Source organism: Nicotiana sylvestris, chromosome 9 (assembly GCF_000393655.2).
Source record: "Nicotiana sylvestris chromosome 9, ASM39365v2, whole genome shotgun sequence".
Lineage (NCBI taxonomy): Eukaryota > Viridiplantae > Streptophyta > Magnoliopsida > Solanales > Solanaceae > Nicotiana > Nicotiana sylvestris.
The window spans coordinates 4278721-4300544 of record NC_091065.1 but is presented as its reverse complement, the minus strand read 5'-3'; the positions used below and the strand labels follow the sequence as shown (position 1 = coordinate 4300544).

The 21824-nt window shown below is 39.5% G+C and overlaps 1 long non-coding RNA gene across 1 annotated transcript; it reads right to left on the bottom strand.

Annotated features, from left to right (window-relative positions):
- Window positions 1-17072: 17072 nt before the first annotated feature.
- On the bottom strand, window positions 17073-21516 carry LOC138877094 (uncharacterized). The gene is made up of 2 exons (XR_011402410.1): window positions 21098-21516; window positions 17073-17527 (listed from the first exon to the last, which is right to left on the bottom strand). It is a non-coding gene; the product is annotated as an uncharacterized lncRNA (long non-coding RNA).
- Between the last annotated feature and the right edge of the window lie 308 nt (window positions 21517-21824).

The window sequence follows — 21824 nt, the reverse complement described above, 5'->3', positions numbered from 1 at the left end:
ACAAGCTAATGAGGGTCATCAAACTAACGCTCCCTGATACGATCAAATAATAAAGACTGGGAAACCATGCAAGCTAGAACCCGACTGGGCTCCGAAAGATCAAACCTCACAAACTGGCTAGCTAAGGCCTGAACATCCAACGCCAGGGGCCTCTCTACTGCTGGTAAATAAGAGAAGCTCCCCAAACTCTCTTCCTGGCGACTCAAAGCATCGGCCGCAACATTGGCATTGTCCGGGTGATACAAGATAGTGATATCATAGTCCTTCAGCAACTCTAACCACCTCCTCTAGAACAAATTAAGGTCTTTTTTCTTGAACAAGTGCTGAAAACTCCGATGATCAGTATAAATCTCTCAAGGCACACCGTACAAATAATGACACCAGATCTTCAAGGCATGAAAAATAGCATCTAACTCGAGATCATGGACAGGATAATTCTTCTCATGAACCTTCAACTGTCGGGATGCATAGTCAATCACCTTACTATCCTGCATCAATACCGCTCCAAGGCCAATCCTCGAGGCATCACAATAGACAGTATAAGACCCCGAACCTGTAGGCAATATCAAAACTGGGGCTGCAGTCAAAGCTGTCTTGAGCTTCTGAATGCTCGCCTCACACTCTTCCATCCACTAGAACGGAGAACCCTTCTAGGTCAGCCTGGTCATAGGTGCTGCAATAGATGAAAACCCCTCAATAAATCAACGATAATAACCCGCCAAGCTAAGAAAACTGCAGATCTCTATAGCTGAGGATAGTTTGGGACAACTCTACACTACCTCCACTTTCTTCGGATCCACCTGTATACAGTCACTCAACACCACATGACCCAAGAAGGCCACAAAATCCAACCAAAACTCACATTTCGAGAACAATGCATATAACTTCTTTTCCCTCAAAGTCTAAAGCACTGTCCTCAGGTGCTACTCATGATCTTCCCGACTCTTAGAATATACCAGAATATCATCAATAAAGACAATGACGAACGAGTCAAGATATGGCCGGAACACAGAGTGCATCAAATGCATAAAGGTTGCTGCGGCATTGGTCAGCCCAAATGAAATAACAAGGAACTCGTAATGAGCATACCGAGTCCTGAAAGCAGTCTTCGAGATATCTGGCTCCCAAATCTTCAACTAATGGTACCCTGAACGCAAGTCAATCTTAGACAACACTCGTGCACCCTGAAGCTGGTCAAACAAATCATCAATACAAGGCAAAAAATGACGGTTCTTCACTGTAACGTTGTTCAGCTGACTATAAGCAATACACATACGCATAGAACCATCCTTTTTCATTACAAATAAGACAGGAGCACCCTAAGGTGATACACTGGGCCTAATGAAACCCTTGTCAAGCAATTCCTGCAACTGCTCCTTTAACTCCTTCAACTCAGGAGAGGCCATATGATAAGGAGGAATAGAAATGGGTTGAGTGCCTGGCAATAGATCAATGCCAAAGTTAATATCTCTATCGGGTGGCATACCCAGAAGGTCAACTAGAAACATATCAGAATAATCCCGTACTACTAGGACTGAATCAACTATGGGGGTATCAATACTAACATCTCTCGCATATGCTAGATACGCGTCACACCCCTTGTCAACCATACGCTGAGCCTTAAGGAATGAAATAACTCTACAGGAAGCATGATCTAAGTTACCCCTCCACTCAACTCTCGGAATACCTGGCATAGCCAACGTCACAGTTTTGGCATGACAGACAAGAATAGCATAATGGGGCGACAACCAGTCCATGCCTAAGATAACATCGAAATCTACCATGATGAGCAATAACAAATCGGCTCTGGTCTTAAAACCATTAAGAGCAATCAAACACGACCGATAAACGTGGTCCACAACAAGAGAATCTCCCATAGGAATAGAAACAAAAATAGGGGAACTCAAAGAATCCCGAGATACACCCAAATGCAGAGCAAAATAAGAAGACACATAAGAATTAGTGGAGCCTAGATCGAATAAAACCGATGCATCTCTATGACAAACCATGACAATACCTATGAAAATAGAATCGAAGACAACAACCTCGGTACGGGCAGGAAAAGCATAATATCTAGCTTGGCCTCCCCCTCAAGGGAGACCTCTATCTCCCTCACCTCCGCCTCTAGCTCGCTGGGCAGGTGGGGTAGCAACTAGTGCTGTGATCATAGCTTGGGAACTTTGCGGGGCACGTTGTGGCTTAGAAATCTATGGAGGTGTACCCCTCCTAATTCTGGGGCACTCCCTCACCATGTGCCATGTGTCACCACACTCAAAATAAGCGTTGGGAGGACGTGATGGCTGTGACTGGATCTGACCAGGTATGCTAGACTGACCACTGAAAGTACCCCGTGCAGGAGGCACGCTAGATACTAGAGGTACATAATAAGGCTCCTGAGGTCTGGGAGGAGCTGGAATACCACTAGTTGCAGAAAGAACTGAATGAATGGGGAGACTCATAAAACACTACCATGACGAACAACAGCCGGAACTCGGGCACCAAAATAATGGCCCGACTCTCGAGACCTCTTGGCCTCCCTCTCCTCTCTATCCCGAGCATACATACCCTCTATCCTCCTAGCAATGCTCACCACCTACTGATAAGAAATATCCATATCCAACTCACGATCCATGCTAGACCTGGTGTTGGGAATAAGTTACTCAATAAACCGGCAAACTCTCTCATGAACTGTAGCAACCAAGGCTGGTGCATGCCTAGTCAGTGTAACAGACATCATACTCCGAAATAGTCATAGTGCCCTTGTGCAAATCCTCAAACTCTATGCGCCAAGCATCCTTGAAGCTCCAAGGAACAAACTCTCTTAGGAACATATCTGATAATGGATTCCAAATAAGGGATGCTACCTCGGCTGGACTGTCCAACTCATAAGTACGCCACCACTGGTAGGCGGCTCCTCAAAGCTGGAAGGTAGTGAAAGAAACCCCACTCGATCCTGATATACCCATAGTGCGAAGGATACGATGGCACTCCTCCAGAAATCCCAAGGCATCATCTGATACTAAACCACTGAATACAGGATGCTTGTACTACTTGAACCTCTGAAGTCTCTGCTGCTCATCCTCGGAAGCCGCTGCCCCATTCTCGGGCTGATGTGGGACTGCATGCAGTACATGAATAATCTCTAGGCCTGATCAACATTCACTCACTGCTCAAGAGTGCGGGCGGCGAGATTTTGTGCTCCTTCCTCGTCCTAAGATGCAGCTGCAGCAAGGGGAAGCAACCCTGCCTTAGCCAGAGTGGTGTACATGCTCATAAACTATGCAAAAGTCTCCTGGAGAGCTAGAGTAGTAGTACTAGTAGGCGTATCAAGTGCTTGGGCTCGGGCTAGAACTGCTGATAGCTTCTCGGCGATAGCTCGCGCGGGTGTTCTAGCTGTACCACGTGTGCGTCCTCGGCCTCTACCTCGGCTTCTACCTCGGCCTCGACCTCTGACAGCTCTAGTAGGGGGTGCGGGTGTCTGGTCACCTCCAGTAGCACGTGTCCTTACCATTTGTGAGAGAATAGAAGACAGAAGTTTAGAATTGTTATATCAAAATCTCGCACGACACGAAAATCAAATGAAGTGGAATTTTCCTAACAGTTACATAGCCTCTGGTAGATAAGTACAGACGTCTCTGTACTGATCCGCGAGACTCTAATAAATCGGCTTGTGATTTATGACTCCTATGAACCTAGAACTTTGATACCAACTTGTCATGACCCTAGTTCGCCCTCCGTGATCTGTCGTGACGACACCTAGTCTCTACAACTAGTTAAGCTTAACAAATGCGGGAAATAAGATAATTTGCAAAAGAAATAATTAAAAGCCAAAATAATGAAAGGAAATAAGATGTCGCTCGGCATATACAATACAACTCTCTGAGATAACAACATTTCCCAAAACCCGGAATCTCGTGAAACGACAAGCCTTTGAATGTCTACAAGTTCCAACTCCAGAATGTCTAACAAAATAAGTACAGAAGGGCTAATACTCAAAGAGAGAATAGAAAGGTACTCCTCGGTCTGTGGACGTGGCAGATATACCTCGAAGTCTCTGGGAGAGTCCTCTCGCCTTAAGGATGATGAAACTAAGTGGAAATACCTAGATCTGCACATGAAAAACATGCGCATAAAGGGCATGAGTACACCACAACGTTACTCAATAAGTGCCAAGCCTAGCCTCAGTCGGGTAGTGACGAGGAAGGTGGGGTCCTTACTAAGGTTAAATGAAAAACAAGGTTTAACAGTGCAGAACAAAACAATATAAATAGGTACAACAATAAAGGTAACACATGATAGAAAGAACAACAACAACTACCACTGAGGCAAAGTAAACACAGAAAGAAATACAACTCAACATAGAGATAACAACTAGGGATCTCCCAGGATACCGTACTATAGTCCCAAATATAAATATCTAGTGGATCTCCCAAGATATCGTCCCGTAGTCCAACTCATAATGAGAGGGGATCTTCCGGAATACCAATCCGTAGTCCCAAATATAAATACTCAGTACAGGGGGAATCTACTAGGTGCAGTCCCGCAGTTCCAATGTAAAAGTACAAGGGGATGTCCCGAAATACCGATCCTTAGTTCCAAAGTAAACATGTAGGGGGATCTCTCGGGATACCGTCCCGTAGTCCCAAAGTAAATACACAACAACAACACAAAGAATACACAATTCAATTTAACTTCCATACCAAGGTAAACATGTTTTTCAAGTCTAGCATGTTGCACATAATGCAAATAACGCAGTTTGAGAGAGTAAGGCAATTAAGTCAATTAGACATGCTTCCCTAAGCTAACAATAGGCTTAACTTGCAAGTAGTATATACAGAAAAAAAAAGAAACACAATTAAAATTACTTAATAAAACTCGGGTTTTTCAACAATTAGCAGAAGTACGCACTTGTTACCTCACGTACAAGGCATTTCAAATATCAATAATACCAAATTCTAAGGGGAGTTCCCCCACACAAGGTTAGGCAAGCCACTTACCTCGAACCGGCTCAAAGTCAACCCGAAACCACGTTCTTGCCACGAGTACACGACTCCAAATGGCCCAAATCTATTCAATTCAATTGCAAAATGTAAATAACACTTCAAGTAACTGATTCTACAAAGAAATTCTAAACTAATACACAAAATTAGGTAAAATGACCAAAATTCCCCTTGGGACCATATCTCGGATCGGGTAAAATTTACATTTTCAGAATCCTCACACTCTCACGAGTTCAGTCATATCAAAAGTACCAAAATCGGACCTCAAATGGTCCCTCAAATTATCACTCAAAGCTCTCTAATTAATCAAGCTATAACCCCCAAATTACCATTGATTTTCCTTAAGCTTTCATGCTTATAATGATAAAAATCACATCAATAACGAGTTAGGGACCAAAAACCTTACCCCAACTAATTCCTCTGAAAATCACCCTTGAAAATGCTCTCCAAGGCTTCTTCCCGTTTGAAAAGAGGTGAAAATAACACAAATTCGCGAAGGCAACTATTTATATGTTCTGCCCAGCTAATCCGCTACTGCGGTCCCGCTTTTGTAGAACAAAGGTCACATCTGCGACAAATCACTAAACTCAGCTTTCCGCACCTGTGACTCCCCATACACAGGCTCCTGCTATTCCTCCCCTTTTTCGCTTCTGCGATGATGTCGTCGCTTCTGTGGCTAAGCACATGCGGGACCCAACCGCAGGTGCGGTTATGATAGAATATCAGTAGCTGAAGTTGCTCAAACAACTCACAATTCTTCCAAAAACCATTTGAAACCATCCCGAGGCCCCCGGGACCTTGACCTAAAAATGCAAACAAATCTAGTACCACTGTCCAATTCAATACCATTCCTTAAAACACCTAAAACAACATCAAAACGACGAATCAACCACGGATTCAAGCCTAAGAACTCCCAAACTCTAAATTTACGCTTTCGATCAAAAAGTCTATCAAACCTCGTTCGAATGACCTGAAATTTTGCGCACACGTCACATTTAACACTACGGAGGTACTCCAACTTCCGGAATTCCATTCTGACTCTCGGATAAAAATCTCACTATCGAACTGGAAACTTCAAAAATTCAACTTTCGGCATTTCAAGCCTAAATTAGCTACAGACCTCCAAAACACAATCCGAACACGACCCTAAGCTCGAAATCACCCAACAAAGCTAACAGAACAAACATAATTCCATTCCGAGGCCGTCTTCATGCTGTTCCAACTACGGTCCAAATTCTAAACCTAAACTCTCATTTAGGGACTAAGTTCCCCAAAACTCTCCGAAACGTCAAATAAATCCTCCCGGCAACCCATAATAGTAGAAACAAACATAAGGAATGCAGTTAATAGGGGATCGGGGTTTTAAATATTAAAACGATTGTTGAGTCATTACAGTAGACAAGAGTAACCCAACTTTAACCGCTTTCCATTATTAAAGGGACTTCCTCAATAAAAATGCCACGTAATTAAATAATTGTCACGACCCGGATTTTCCATCCTTTGGTCGTGATGGCGCCTACTAGTGAAAGCTAGGCAAGCCTATCATTCCAAATATATTACCTTTTCCATTTTGAATTCTTTAACAATTGTGAATTAACATTATATAAACAGCGAAAATAATAAAACAAAAGAATGAAATGTAACAATTTGAAAGAAAATCGATACAAATCCATAAACAAAAGCTACTCAGAAATGGTATCACAATTTCATAGACTGTCTAGGAATAATACAAATAGGGTCCGAACAAAATAGATACATGTTTGTCTTTGAAATAATAAAGAACAAAAGAAAAACTAGACAAGACGGGGACGCCAAGGCCTGCGGACGCCTACAGGACTGCCTCGGGTGGCCTGATGGACTGAAGGCAGCAACCTCACTGCAGTCCAAAAGCTGTAGCTCCGGGATCTGCACACAGTGCAGAGTGTAGTATCAACACAACCGACCCCATATGCTGGTAAGTGCCTAGCCTAACCTCGGCAAAGTAGTAATAAGGCTAGGACAAGACTACCAAATAAACCTATGCAGTTAAATCATATACAACAAAAAAATAAAGGTAGAAATTTACAGTTAAAGATAGGAGGGGAATAACATGCTGCGGGGAATATCAGGTAACAACAGAAAACCAATAGAAGGATGTAAAGAAAGCCATGATTCAATTATCAGCAAGAATCAAGAACTCAATAACACGTGCACGACATCACCTTTCGTGCTTTTACCTCAGATAATCATGGCACAGAATTATCCTTCGTGCATTATTGCTCATATTATGGCACAACATTGTACATCGTGCAGCATGGCATCACCCTTCGTGCTTTTACCTCACAATATCGACACGATATCACCCTCCGTGCATTAACATTCTCAAACTCATGCACGATATCACCCTTCATGCTTTACACTTTTCCTCACCCAAGCAATAATCACAAAGCAATTTGGGCAACGGAATCAATAATATAACAATTAATTTCCGGCAAGGGAACAATAGCATAACAACAATATCCCGACAAGGGAAACAATATCATGAGTAATAATATCCCGGCAAGGGAGATAATATCAAAAACAATAACACCCCAGCAAGGGAGACAATACCATAAATCTCTTCTCTTTTCCACAATTACTTCACAACTCAATTATCAACTTGAGCCAACGCTCCACAATGTTTAATTTCCAATAATACTTCCACAAGCCTTGTTCACCAATAGAAATCATCATATAAAGCATGAACAATACGAAATGAAGTCACATTGATCATAGTATAAGTCTCACGGGCATGCTTGACACCGACATATAAATACTCATCACCATGACTATACGTCATACTCAACAATTAACACATAACAAATAAGACACAACTCTTAATCCTTCAAGCTAAGGTTAGACCAAACACTTGCCTCAATGCCACAAACACAATTCAAGCCTCAACTACCTCTTTACCTCTTGTCTCCACCATCAATTCGCTTGTATCTAGCCATAATTTACTTAATAAATGCCAAATGAATCAATTCTAATGCATGGAAATAGGTTTTCTAAAGATTTCTCCAAAAAATAAAAAATCGACCTCCGGCCCACATGGTCAAAACCCGAGGTTCGAACCAAAACCCGATTACCCATTCACCCACAAACTCAAATATATAATTTATTTTTAAATCGGACCTCGAATCGAGGTCTAAATCCCCAAAATTTGAAAATCCTAAGTTCTACCCAAAACACCCAATTCCTCCATGAAAACCCTTAATTTTGAGTTGAAATCATGTGAAAAGATGTTATAGATTAAATAAAATAAGTTAGAAATGACTTACAATCGATTTGGAGAAGAACGTTTCTTTGGAAAATCTCCCAAGAGAGCTTAGGGTTTGAAGGAATTGGAAAATGAAGAATTTTCGACTAAGTTACAATTTGCACAGGCGCATATATTGCATTTGTGATGTCCTGTTTGCAAATGCAAACTCGTAATTGTGGCCAAAGCTTTGCAATTACGAAAAAAGGAATGCCTCTACTTTCTTCGCAAATACGAATAAATGTTCGCAATTTCGGTGCCTGCTAATGCCTCATTTGCGACATAAGCCTCGCAAATGCGAAGGTTCCCTGCCCAAACCCATCATCGCAATTGCGATATTTCTTCGCAAATGTGATCTCGCATTTGCGAGCAAGGCTTCGCAATTGGACCTGCACCATAACAACAATTTTCCTAAGTCCAATTTCACTCCGAGATCTATCTAAAACTCACCTGAGCCCTCGGGGGTCCAAACCAAACATGCACGCAAGTCCAAAAATATCATACGAACTTGCTCGTGCGATCAAATCATCAAAATAACATCAACAACTATGAATTAAGCCTCATATTCATCAAATCACTCAAGAACATTAAAATTTCCAATTTCTTACCAAACTTCACAGATTCAACTTAATTATCATATAAAACATGTATCGGGCTCTGTCACACCTCCTTTTTCCGCCCCCGCGAGGGTACGTAGGGAGTTTTTTCCAATTAAAGGACAATCAAAACGGGATTTGTTTATTTATTTCAGAGTCGCCACTTGGGAGATTTAGGGTGTCCCAAGTCACCAATTTTAATCCCGAATCGAGGAAAAGAATGACTCCATATTATAGTCTGCGTACCAGAAATCCGGATAAGGAATTCTGTTAACCCGGGAGAAGGTGTTAGGCATTCCCGAGTTCCGTGGTTCTAGCACGGTCGCTCAACTGTCATATTCGGCTTGATTATCTGATTTTATACAAATATGAACTTATGTGCAAATTTTAACTTTTAACCGCTTTTGTCATTATTATTATTTTTATCAAGAATTGCAACATCGTGAAAACATATCTTGAACCACGTTACATCAATGCACCCGTGGTTGTTGACATATCTCGACTCGGTTGAGATTTGGATTTGGGTCACATAAATGTGCACCCGAGTTTAAGGAAAATAAATTATTAAAGGTGCGTCTAAAGCAACTAGCGTATTGTCATTCTGGGTAGGGCCGTGGAGTTTTGCTAAACGGTCCATCCCGAAGTCTAAGCAATTTTTTAAAGAAAATATGTACTGAGGGCCCCGCAATTTTGTATTTTTCTTCGGCGAGGCTCATCCCGCTCTTATTTTTAAAGAATTGCAACGTCGTGGACATGCATCTCGGACCACGTCACAATCAATGTGCCTGTAGTTTTTAACATATTTTAACGTCGTTGAGATTTGATTTGGATCACATAAATGCGCACCCGAATTTAAGAAAGTAATTTTATTAAATATGCGTCTAAAGTAACTGCGCGTTTGCACTTTGCGAGGGCCATGAAATTTGCTAAATGGCGCGCCTCGGTTTATTTCAAAAGATCACATTTAACTTAAAGCACGAATGTTCATAATCAAAACAAACTTAACCATATAAATATCCATAGGCTAACTATAAGGAAAACAAAAAAACTAAAAAATATAAACTATGAAGACAACATTAACGTAAAGGAATCCACAAAGATATCATAACTTTATTCACTTTTAAAAAAAGACAACAAGCAAAATAATCACATGGGCCACAGGGTTATCATGGCTTTATTCACTTTTAAAAAGAGAACAACAAGTAAAATAATCACATGGGCATATAACTGGCGCAACAACCATGACCGAACATTAAAACTTTTCTTATTTTCGTTTCTTCTGTGATTAAATAGAATAGAGATCCATTTGAAATAAACTTAATAAAAGGATATGAAAATCAGTCGAAATCAATTTTAACATATAACCAAACACAGTTACTACATTATGATACCTATTTCCATATTTGTTGGATTGTTTTTCTCTTTCGCTGGATTCACACTTTTAATGGATTAGTGTCTAAATCAAAACAAATAATCAAGGAAAACATTAATCTTCACACAAGTTACCGAAGAAGCAAAATACATAGACAGAAACATGTAAGCAGAACAAATCCAAAATAAAGAAAGTGGGTCTTACATTGAATCTTCACACACAAAAACGACAGTAATCACTGGACCAAAATGGAAACCTCGACAGAAATAGGAAGCTCGAACCAAGACTGTCAACGACCCGAGATGTTGGCTGTTGCTGGGTTTTTTTTTCGACGCAGCAGATTGATTCGAGAAGATGAAGCAGAAGGGGTCGTTTTGATGTGAGAGAGTGGGAGTTTTTGTTTTCTTTTCAATTTTTTTTAGGAAGAAGAAGATGAAGTCCAAAACCTTTTTTCTCTCCTCCCCGTTTTTTTTTCGTTTTTTCCTTATGAAGAAGAAGGTAACCCCCTTCTTCTAATTTTTTCTTTTTTTTTCAATCTCTTTTCCCTTCTTTTCTTTTTCCAGACCCCCTTTTTCCTTTTTAAATCCACCCGTCCCTTTCCAATTTTCCTTTTCGTTTTTCAATCCAACCTTTTCCTTTTTTTCAAACTCCCCTCCTCCATTCCTCTTCCCCACTTTTCAAAAGATGTCCGTGTATTCCTCCTCCTTTTTCAAAAGATGTTCCCCATTATCTTGGAGTTGGTGTAAGGTGTGGTGGGTTTGGATTGTTATGGGTTAGGTCCGAAAAATTAGGCCTAAAAACGGGTAGTTTGAACCCAAATATTATTCTTTTGCCCGGACCCGAGAATAAGAACACGACGTTGTTCAATTAATCCTATGTAAGTAAAATAATTACCAAAATAAGACTGACATTTAAAACAAAACTATTTTTTAATATTTTTTCAAGATTAAAATAGCTACAAAACATTAATAAAACTATTTTTGTGATTTTCGTTTTTATATAAAGATAAAATATAAAGTATTATTTTTTTGTGTGTTTTCTAAAGATTAAAATGACTATAAAACGTTAACGAAATCATTTTTTTGTAATTTTCGAAATTATATGAAGATAAGATAAAAAAAAATACAAAGTACTAATTTTGTATTTTCAAAAGATTAAAATGGCTGCAAGACATTAGTAACTATTTTTTATAATTTTCGAAATTATATAAAGTACAAAAATAAGGTACTATTTTTGTATTTTTCAAATTTATGAGAAACGCATAAACTAAAGTATATATATTTTTTGTAATTTTTCTTTTTGTGACGAAATAAAGTAAAATAGTCAAAATTAGCTAAAATAGCTATGTTAGACCTAAATTAAATATTTACGCTAAAAATGTGAAAATTCTTGGGAAGAGTCAAAAATCACATGTCTACAGCTGCCCCTCTTTGACTGGAAACACGAAGAGTTTTCCGACAAAGAACGACTAGACATGTTTCTGACCCGACCCTTATTTGGAGGGACTAAACTAAAGGAATAGAAAAGGAATGTGACCGAGCCCTGGTATCTGAGCTGCCTACATATCCTTGGTTATAGAGAAATCAGGCCACGTGTAGTTCGGAAATGAGAGAGATGGTAGAGTGTACTGAGGTGAAGAGCCGATCGAGGTGCCATTCCGTTGAGGTTCTGGTCCGCGGTCCTGCTATTACAAAAAATGAAAGATGAAGAAAACTAACTAAGCCTATCAGCTACTAGTTACAAGGATTCCTATCTATAAATCTTCTGAAACTTGGTCTCGAATCTTGAATGGTGCTTCATGTAGACTTTGGATTTGAACCTTGAAACTTGCTAGTTGTAGATGCTAGTTCATCCTTCTTCAACTTTTCGGATCAGGACCAGGCTTGCAGTTCTTGCGACCTCAACCAACTACTGAGCAGCGCACATCTTTTCTACCCTTCTGCACTTTGGATTCTTTTTCCTTTTTTTTTTCTGCTATTTCCAGCTTGGATTGAATGCTGGGGATTTTTATTGTTTCCTGCTGGGGATTCCTATTGTAACCCTCTATTTTATTGTCCTCTGACTTGATCTTAAAATGTATGCCTCTGTTGTATGGGCGGGCTCTCAACTTCAATACTTGAAAATTAATGCTGAATGTATCCCTCTGTTATATGGGCGGGCTCCCAACTTCAACACTTGAAATGAAAAGACTGAATGTATGCCTCTGTTCTATGGGCGGGCTCCCAACTTCAACACTTGAAATGAAAAGACTGAAATACATGCCTCTGTTCTTTGGGCGGGCTCCCAACTTCAACTCTTGAAATGAAAAGACTGAAATGTATGCATCTGTTCTATGGGCGGGCTCCCAACTTCAAGACTTGAAATGAAAAGACTGAATGTATGCCTCTGTTCTATGGGTGGGCTCCCAACTTCAACACTTGAAATGAAAAGACTGAATGTTTGCCTCTGTTATCTGGGCGGGCTCCCAACTTCAATCCCTGAAATGAAAAGACTGAAATGTATGCCTCTGTTCTATGGGTGGGCTCCCAACTTCAACACTTGAAATGAAAAGACTGAATGTATGCCTCTGTTCTATGGGCGGGCTCCTAACTTCAATACTTGAAAATTAATGCTGAGTGTATTCCTCTGTTATATGGGCGGGCTCCCAACTTCAATATTTTAATTGAAAATACTGAATGTATGCCTCTGTTCTATGGGCGGGCTCCCAACTTTAATGCTTGAAATCTAAAGACTGAAATGTATTCCTCTGTTATATGGGCGGGCTCCCAAGTTCTACTCTTGAAATGTAAAGACTGAAATGTATGCTTCTGTTCTATGGGCGGGCTCCCAATTGCTAAATTTGAAATGGAATGTCTCTATTCTCCGGGCGGACTCTTGACTTTTAAAATTTAAATTGTATGTCTCCGTTCTTCAGGCGGACTCCTGACGTCAAACTTGAAAAGTATGTCTCTGTTCTGCAGGCGGACTCCTGACGTCAAACATGAAAAGTATGTCTCTGTTCTCCAGGCGGAATTCTGATTGCTAAATTTGAAATTGAATATTTCTATTCTCCAGGCGGACTCCTGATTTCAACAACAACTTAGGAGGAAATTCCTCTCCTATGGGTAAAATAAACTTAGGAGGAAATGTCTCTCCTATGGGTAAGACTAAACTTAGGAGAAAATGCATCTCCTATGGGGTGAAACTAAAACAAACATAGGAGGAGATGCATCTCTTATGGGTGAAACTAAAACAAAATTAGGAGGAAATTCATCTCATATGGGTAAAACTAAACGTAGGAGGAAATGCGTTTCCTATGGGTAAAAACAAACTTAGGAGGAAATGCCTCTCCTATGGGTGAAACTAAACTTTAAGAGGAAATGTCTCTCCTATGGGTGAAACTAAACTTAGGAGGAAATACCTCTCCTATGGGTAAAAATAAACTTTAAGAGGAAATGCATCTCCTATGGGAGAAAATAAACTTAGGAGGAAATGCGTCTCCTATGGTTAAAAAAAACAAACTTAGGAGGAAATGCGTCTCCTATCGGTAAAAACAAACTTATGAGGAAATGCCTCTCCTATGGGTAAAAAACAAACTTAGGAGGAAATGCCTCTCCTATGGGTAAAAAAACAAACTTAGGAGGAAATGCCTCTCCTATGGGTGAAACAACAACTTAGGAGGAAATGCCTCTCCTATGGGTAAAAACAAACTTAGGAGGAAATGAATCTCCTATGGGTGAAACTAAACTTAGGAGGAAATGCCTTTCCTATTGGTTCAACAACAACTTAGGAGGAAATGCCTCTCCTATGGGTAAAAACAAACTTAGGAGGAAATGCATCTCCTATGGGTGAAACTAAACTTAGGAGGAAATGCATCTCCTATTGGTTCAACAACAACTTAGGAGGAAATGCCTCTCCTATGGGTAAAAACAAACTTAGGAGGAAATGCATCTCCTATGGGTGAAACTAAAACAAACTTAGGAGGAAATGCATCTCCTATGGGTAAAACTAAACTTAGGAGGAAATGCATCTCCTATGGGAGAAACTAAACAAACTTAAGAGGAAATGCATCTCCTATGGGTAAAACTTTAATGATTTCAAACTAGGAAGTGCGTCTCCTATTAATGAAATCTTCACTTAGGAAGTGCGTCTCCTATGTGTGAACCATTTCCTTCTTCCTGAATTAATTACTTACCTGTGTTGTCTTCCCTCAAAACTGCTGGGGATTATTTTGATGGGGATGACTTTTCCCCTTTCTTCTTTACCTACTCTGGGTTGCTCGAAACTCTGTCGAGGATGCTTCTACATCTCGATGATCCGTTGGGGATAACACTGCTGAGGATAACTCTGTTGAGTAATATGTTATCTTACTCCTTCCAAAATTACTTCCTTTTAAGTAGGATGTTTCATTCCTCTGCAAGCTGCTTCCTTTTTTTTCTTTATTTTTCTTTTTTTTCTTTTTTTTTCTTTTTTTTTTACATAGCTTCATCCTTCAAAGATTACCTCCCTTACGACTCGTTTTGCCTTTCCCCGAAAGGAACCGCTGAGGATACCGATTTTCACTAAACTTGTGTTGGATTCCTCGAGACTGTTGGGGAATTATTTACTTACATGTTGGGGGATAAAATGTTATCAGCTGTGGATAACGCTGTCGAGGATAACACTGCTGGGGGATTCTGATTCTTTCAGAACTAGTGCTTCACTCTTCGGAAGGCTGTTGGGAATGATACTGGCCTTCTGCTTTTTCTGAGCTCAAGTTTCATCCCTTTGTTATGTCCGCTGGGGAACAACTTCCTCCATTGAAACTTGTTATTGGGGGGTAAAACTGGTTCAAAGCCCACTTCCCTTGAGACTGGTGCTATCTTTATTCTTCCCCGACTGGGTATCTGACTTTCAGAAAATTTTCTAAATGAAAGGAAAATTTTCTGCCCCAGTTTGATAATATCCCTTGTGGCATGTCTTTCTGTCATCAATGCCATTTCCTTTACCTGTTTCAAATCAAACAAAATTTGTTAGTTTAAAACGCGGTGGTTGGTTGTGATACTCCCACTGGGATGGCTTTTCCCTTTCTCCTTCCCTGCTCTGCGTTCCAAAACTTGTTGGGGATGATATTATTTGCTGGGGATAATCCCTTTCTGCTGGGGATATCTCTCTTCTTTCGTGGCATGGCTCGGAAACTTGGATTTTCCCTACCTTTTAGTATCACATGAATTTTCCAAATCATGCTCATTGCTCTCCTTTTTGTCCACGGGCCTTGGCCTTGAGGTTTAATAACCTTTGATTTTGGCAAGGATATCCCTCTTGACACTAGTTGATCCTTTTGTCAATCTCCTTTTGCTGGGGATATCTTTCTTGACACTGGCCTCGCGCTTGTTCCTTCCTGACTATATCACTTGGATGTACTAGTCAGATCTTATCTTGGAAAGCTGATGGTCTACTTTGAAGTCATTTCCCACTGGTCTTGACCAAACAGACTCTACTGGGGAAATTTCTATGAAAGGAAAAGATAAAAGGGAACAGAATAAAAGACAAAGGAAAAAATGACTCTTTAACAAAAGAAACTATAAATAAAAACCTATCAAATGAAAACACTGACTCTAATGGTCATGACATGCATATGTGGCCTATCCTTCGTCATCAATCGTCTTTCAAGGTCTTCCCTTGACTATTCCCCATCTGATTCCCAATCTTATTCGACTTGTAGTGCCCGAAGGGTTTTCACTATCAAGCCTCTCTCATTTTGGGTTTTTCTCTCAGCTTTCATCGCCTTATGGTGTCCGTGAAGATTTTCACCGATAAGACTCTCTCATTTGTATCACTTTCCAGCTGGGGATTTGGAGTGTTGCCGGTATGACTCTCTCTGCTGGAGATTAGAGTCCTTTCTGTTATGGAACAGAATGTTATGTTCGCGGGTAAGACTCTCATTTGTCTGACTTGGCATCTTTTGAAGACTGATCAGAAGGTCTTTCTTTGGACCGTAATGTGGGTTTTGGATAGGGCTAGAAAGAAAGGGTATTAAAGGCTCAAAAGCGCATCGATTCTGGGTTATTAATTACAACCTTCGGAACCAGATTTATTTACAACGAACGCAACCTCTGCCCCAGTTTCTTGCTTGGGGATATCTTAATTAATAATTTTTTTTCATTTTTCAAAACTATGACCGAGCCGTGAAGCGCCTATGTATCCTCTTTGAGGAATCAGGTCAAACGTAGTTCCCAATTCCTCTGTTTTCATTTGACTTTTTTTTGTTTTTTTATTGTTATCATTTTTCTTTTCTTTTCCTTTTTTTCGTTTTTTTTTTATTTTTTTTTCCTTTACCTTCTAGGCTCGTATTTCCTAGTCGTTGCTATTGATTCTGAACGAGGGGTATGAAAGAAAATAAATAAGGCTCAAAAGGGGTAACGAAGGATAAAGTGTTTAGGTAGCAGAACAAAATGCCTTCGTCATTCCAGTCTTCAAAACATGCCAAGTGCAAACAACACAATTGAACATAGATTTATAGTCTCTTCCGATGGTGCTGGACTTGACAATTATGTTAAACACTTGCTTTTTCATTTGTCATTTCTAAAGCACTGCTGGGCGACACTCTCACTCTCATGAACGACCCTCATGCCAATTTGGCGAATCTTGCATTTAACGGTTTTCTTTATGTTTTACTTGCCCCAGTTCCACATGACTCGGGCTTCAAATAATCTCAAACCGTTCTTATTTCCTTTAAATGCTTTGATCACCTTCCGAGGGTTTTATGATTAACTTTTAAGATTAGGCCCAAACTGTGTGCGCATGTCATGTCACGAGAATCGGCGCTGAACAAAATGATGAAAGGACTAAACAAAAAGATGACTGGAAACAATAAAAGACCGGCTTTTGTATTAGACTACCGGCGAAATGGTTTGAATAATAAAACAAACAAAACAACCATAATAAAATCCTAACACAGCCTTGACAAAACTTAAACAAACTGATATGACAAACTGGAAAGATAAGAAGGTTTGACACAAGACAATATTCAGATTACAACCCTAAGAATAATCCGGACAACAGAAATGACAACAAAATAAGCCACCAAAAACTTCTCTCCTACTAACCAAGGAACGAAGCGTCCTCCCATTTTATCAAAACTGGCATCTCATCTACTGAGCTTCGCATCAGTATTGCCCAGACCATTGCCAACTTCAATATCATCAACTTTAGTCAACAAGTCCCCATATGATTTGAGTGCTTCTGTTATCAGGCCTGATCCCCGCAAAGTATGCTTCTGGGCCTTGTATTTCCGGCTTACCACAAACCAACCACCTTCTTTCTTTGTGATTCAAAACAAAACAGGTTAGAATGGACTCTAAAGGTCCTCATTATTAACAACATCTGTTTTTTTTTTCTTTTTTTTCGATTTTTTCATCATTTATTTTCATTTTTTCTTTTTCTTTTTCATTCTCTTTTTTTTTTTTGCGTTTTTTTTTGTTGTGGTCGAATCTTATGGAGATTGCCTATGTATCATGACCCCGCATGAATCAGACCTTGCGTAGTTCGGACCAATAAAGATAAACAATAATAAACATTTATTCAATTTTCATAATAAAACAAACTGGGTTTCTAAGGTTTAAAGATGACCTACAAACTCGAAATCAAACAACTCACATATGATAATCAAAAGATTTACAAACTCCAAAAACAAATGGCCAGCTTCCTCTCTCCATTTGACAAATGCAACCGAACGGTTATTTTTGCAAATGTAGCCCCTTCCAAGTTTCACATGAATTTTGAGGCCGGGGAGGATTATTTTATGACACTTTACAAACTTGTTCGTTCTTTTACGAAAATAGCCTTTCGACAACTGAAAGATACTCTAAGGCTATTTCGGCAAGAACGGTTTAAGCCGCGACCAAAACTGGCTTGGCTTATTTTTGATAAAACCCAATGGTATTCACCTGACCGCTGACTCTTTTTTTTCAAATTACAATAAAAACCTGGTGTTGCAAACACGGCCCTTCAGCGCCTCGGGGACGAAGGTTTTTTAAGGCTGTGTGGGTCAATTGGACCAAATCTAAAATAATGACCCAAAGGTGGCTGTTTATACAAAGTCAGCCTTCCGACATCCCTTTCGGGAACATTCGGCTATTTATGACAAAACAACATCACCTGACTTATTCATGACTCTTTTTATCGTTTTCCAAATTAGAAAACTCAATATTGCAAACACGGCTTTTCAACGTCTCGGGGACGAAGATTTTTAAGGCTGTGTGGGTCAACTGGACCAAATCTTTAAAAAATGACCCAAAGGTGGTTGTTTATGCAAAGTCAGCCTTCCGGCGTCCCTTTCGGGGTTAATTCGACTATTTTTGACAAAAACAGCATCACCCAACTTTTCTATGATTAAATTAAAAATTGACATATTTTTTTTATTATTATTTATTTGTTTTTGTCTTTTTAGCACAGGGTGGGGTTGGACCCGATGAGGGTTGCCTACGTATCTCACATCTGGTGAGAATCAAACCCGCATAGTTCGGGCAAGTAAACTAACTGATTCTGAAAACAAACATATTATCCCTTTTTATTTTTTTTTATTTTTATTTTTTTTTAAAAACAAAGCAAACTAAAATAAAGAACTTTTTCCTACACACTTCCTGTTTTTTTTTTTGGGTAAACAAATAATTTTAAAAGTAAAATATATTTCGGCAGAGTTCCAATAGCACTTGGACACTGGGTTTTTCTAAAATAATCAATCAACTCCCTAACTGTTATTTCTCTCTTTTTCTCTTTTTTTTTTAATTTTCCAATGTTCCCGAGATTCAAAAACGGGTCAACATGCGGGTTCAGAATAAATGCACAACACAAATAGGATGCAGCAGGATGGTCTTTTCATTTCAGGTTGCTAGTCCTAGACGAACCCAACCCCTATGTTGAGTCCCCTAAGTCAAATGCAACATGATGCAAATAATCGTTCCTACTAGGGATCCGTCATGAAGTCATGTTATTCTATGTTCAAAACCTGAGTCGGTGTTCTAGACTGTGTACCCGAGCGGACAACTCAAGTCGAGGAGGGGGCAACTTACCGGGAACCAAAAGGCCATCCGACTTCGTAACTTATCCGAGCCTCTTTTTTATTTCAGGTTATGACACTAACAGAATAGGGAGTCTCAACCAGTAAGCACATCGCCGGAGGTGAAGAGAGAAGGGTTCGGCACAGTTTATATATGCAGTCAAACAATATCAAAGCGGTAAAAGTAGCATCTTGCACATTAGGCTCAAGCATGTAAAAATCAGATAAAGCCAAATATAACAATTTATCTAAGCTCGAATTTCTAACCCTGAACCAGTGGTTCTGGGTTTCTAATCCCCAGCGGAGTCGCCAGAGCTGTCACACCTCCTTTTTCCGCCCCCGCGAGGGTACGTAGGGAGTTTTTTCCAATTAAAGGACAATCGAAACGGGATTTGTTTATTTATTTCAGAGTCGCCACTTGGGAGATTTAGGGTGTCCCAAGTCACCAATTTTAATCCCGAATCGAGGAAAAGAATGACTCCATATTACAGTCTGCGTACCAGAAATCCGGATAAGGAATTCTGTTAACCCGGGAGAAGGTGTTAGGCATTCCCGAGTTCCGTGGTTCTAGCACGGTCGCTCAACTGTCATATTCGGCTTGATTATCTGATTTTATACATATAGAACCTATGTGCGAATTTTAACTTTTAACCGCTTTTGTCATTATTATTATTTTTATCAAGAATTGCAACATCGTGAAAACATATCTTGAACCACGTTACATCAATGCACCCGTGGTTGTTGACATATCTCGACTCGGTTGAGATTTGGATTTGGGTCACATAAATGTGCACCCGAGTTTAAGGAAAATAAATTATTAAAGGTGCGTCTACAGCAACTAGCGTATTGTCATTCTGGGTAGGGCCGTGGAGTTTTGCTAAACGGTCCATCCCGAAGTTTAAGCAATTTTTTAAAGCAAATATGTACTGAGGGCCCCGCAATTTTGTATTTTTCTTCGGCAAGGCTCATCCCGCTCTTATTTTTAAAGAATTGCAACGTCGTGGACATGCATCTCGGACCATGTCACAATCAATGTGCCCGTAGTTTTTAACATATTTTAACGTCGTTGAGATTTGATTTGGATCACATAAATGCGCACCCGAATTTAGGAAAGTAATTTTATTAAATATGCGTCTAAAGCAACTGCGCGTTTGCACTTTGCGAGGGCCATGAAATTTGCTAAATGGCACGCCTCGGTTTATTTTCAAAAGATCACATTTAACTTAAAGCACGAATGTTCATAATCAAAACAAACTTAACCATATTCATATCCATAGGCTAACTATAAGGAAAACAAGAAAAAACTAAAAAATATAAACTATGAAGACAACATTAACGTAAAGGAATCCACAAAGATATCATAACTTTATTCACTTTTAAAAAAAGACAACAAGCAAAATAATCACATGGGCCACAGGGTTATCATGGCTTTATTCACTTTTAAAAAGAGAACAACAAGTAAAATAATCACATGGGCATATTACTGGCGCAACAACCATGACCGAACAGTAAAACTTTTCTTATTTTCGTTTCTTCTGTGATTAAATAGAATAGAGATCCATCTGAAATAAACTTAATAAAAGGATATGAAAATCAGTCGAAATCAATTTCAACATATAACCAAACACAGTTACTACATTATGATACCTATTTCCATATTTGTTGGATTGTTTTTCTCTTTCGCTGGATTCACACTTTTAATGGATTAGTGTCTAAATCAAAACAAATAATCAAGGAAAACATTAATCTTCACACAAGTTACCGAAGAAGCAAAATACATAGACAGAAACATGTAAGCAAGAACAAATCCAAAATAAAGAAAGTGGGTCTTACATTGAATCTTCACACACAAAAACGACAGTAATCACTGGACCGAAATGGAAACCTCGACGGAAATAGGAAGCTCGGACCAAGACTGTCAACGACCCGAGATGTTGGCTGTTGTTGGGTTTTTTTTTCGACGCAGTAGATTGATTCGAGAAGATGAAGCAGAAGGGGTCGTTTTGATGTGAGAGAGTGGGAGTTTTTTTTTCTTTTCAATTTTTTTAGGAAGAAGAAGATGAAGTCCAAAACCTTTTTTCTCTCCTCCCCGTTGTTTTTTTCGTTTTTTCCTTATGAAGAAGAAGGTGACCCCCTTCTTCTAATTTTGTCTTTTTTTCTCTTTTCCCTTCTTTTCTTTTTCCAGACCCCTTTTTCCTTTCCAACTTTTTCCTTTTTAAATCCACCCGTCCCTTTCCAATTTTCCTTTTCGTTTTTCAATCCAACCTTTTCCTTTTTTCAAACTCCCCTCCTCCGTTCCTTTTCCCCACTTTTCAAAAGATGTCCGTGTATTCCTCCTTCTTTTTCAAAAGATGTTCCCCATTATCTTGGAGTTGGTGTAAGGTATGGTGGGTTTGGATTGTTATGGGTTAGGTCCGAAAATTAGGCCTAAAAACGGGTAGTTTGAACCCAAATATTATTCTTTTGCCCGGACCCGAGAATAAGAACACGACGTTGTTCAATTAATCCTATGTAAGTAAAATAACTACCAAAATAAGACTGACATTTAAAACAAAACTAT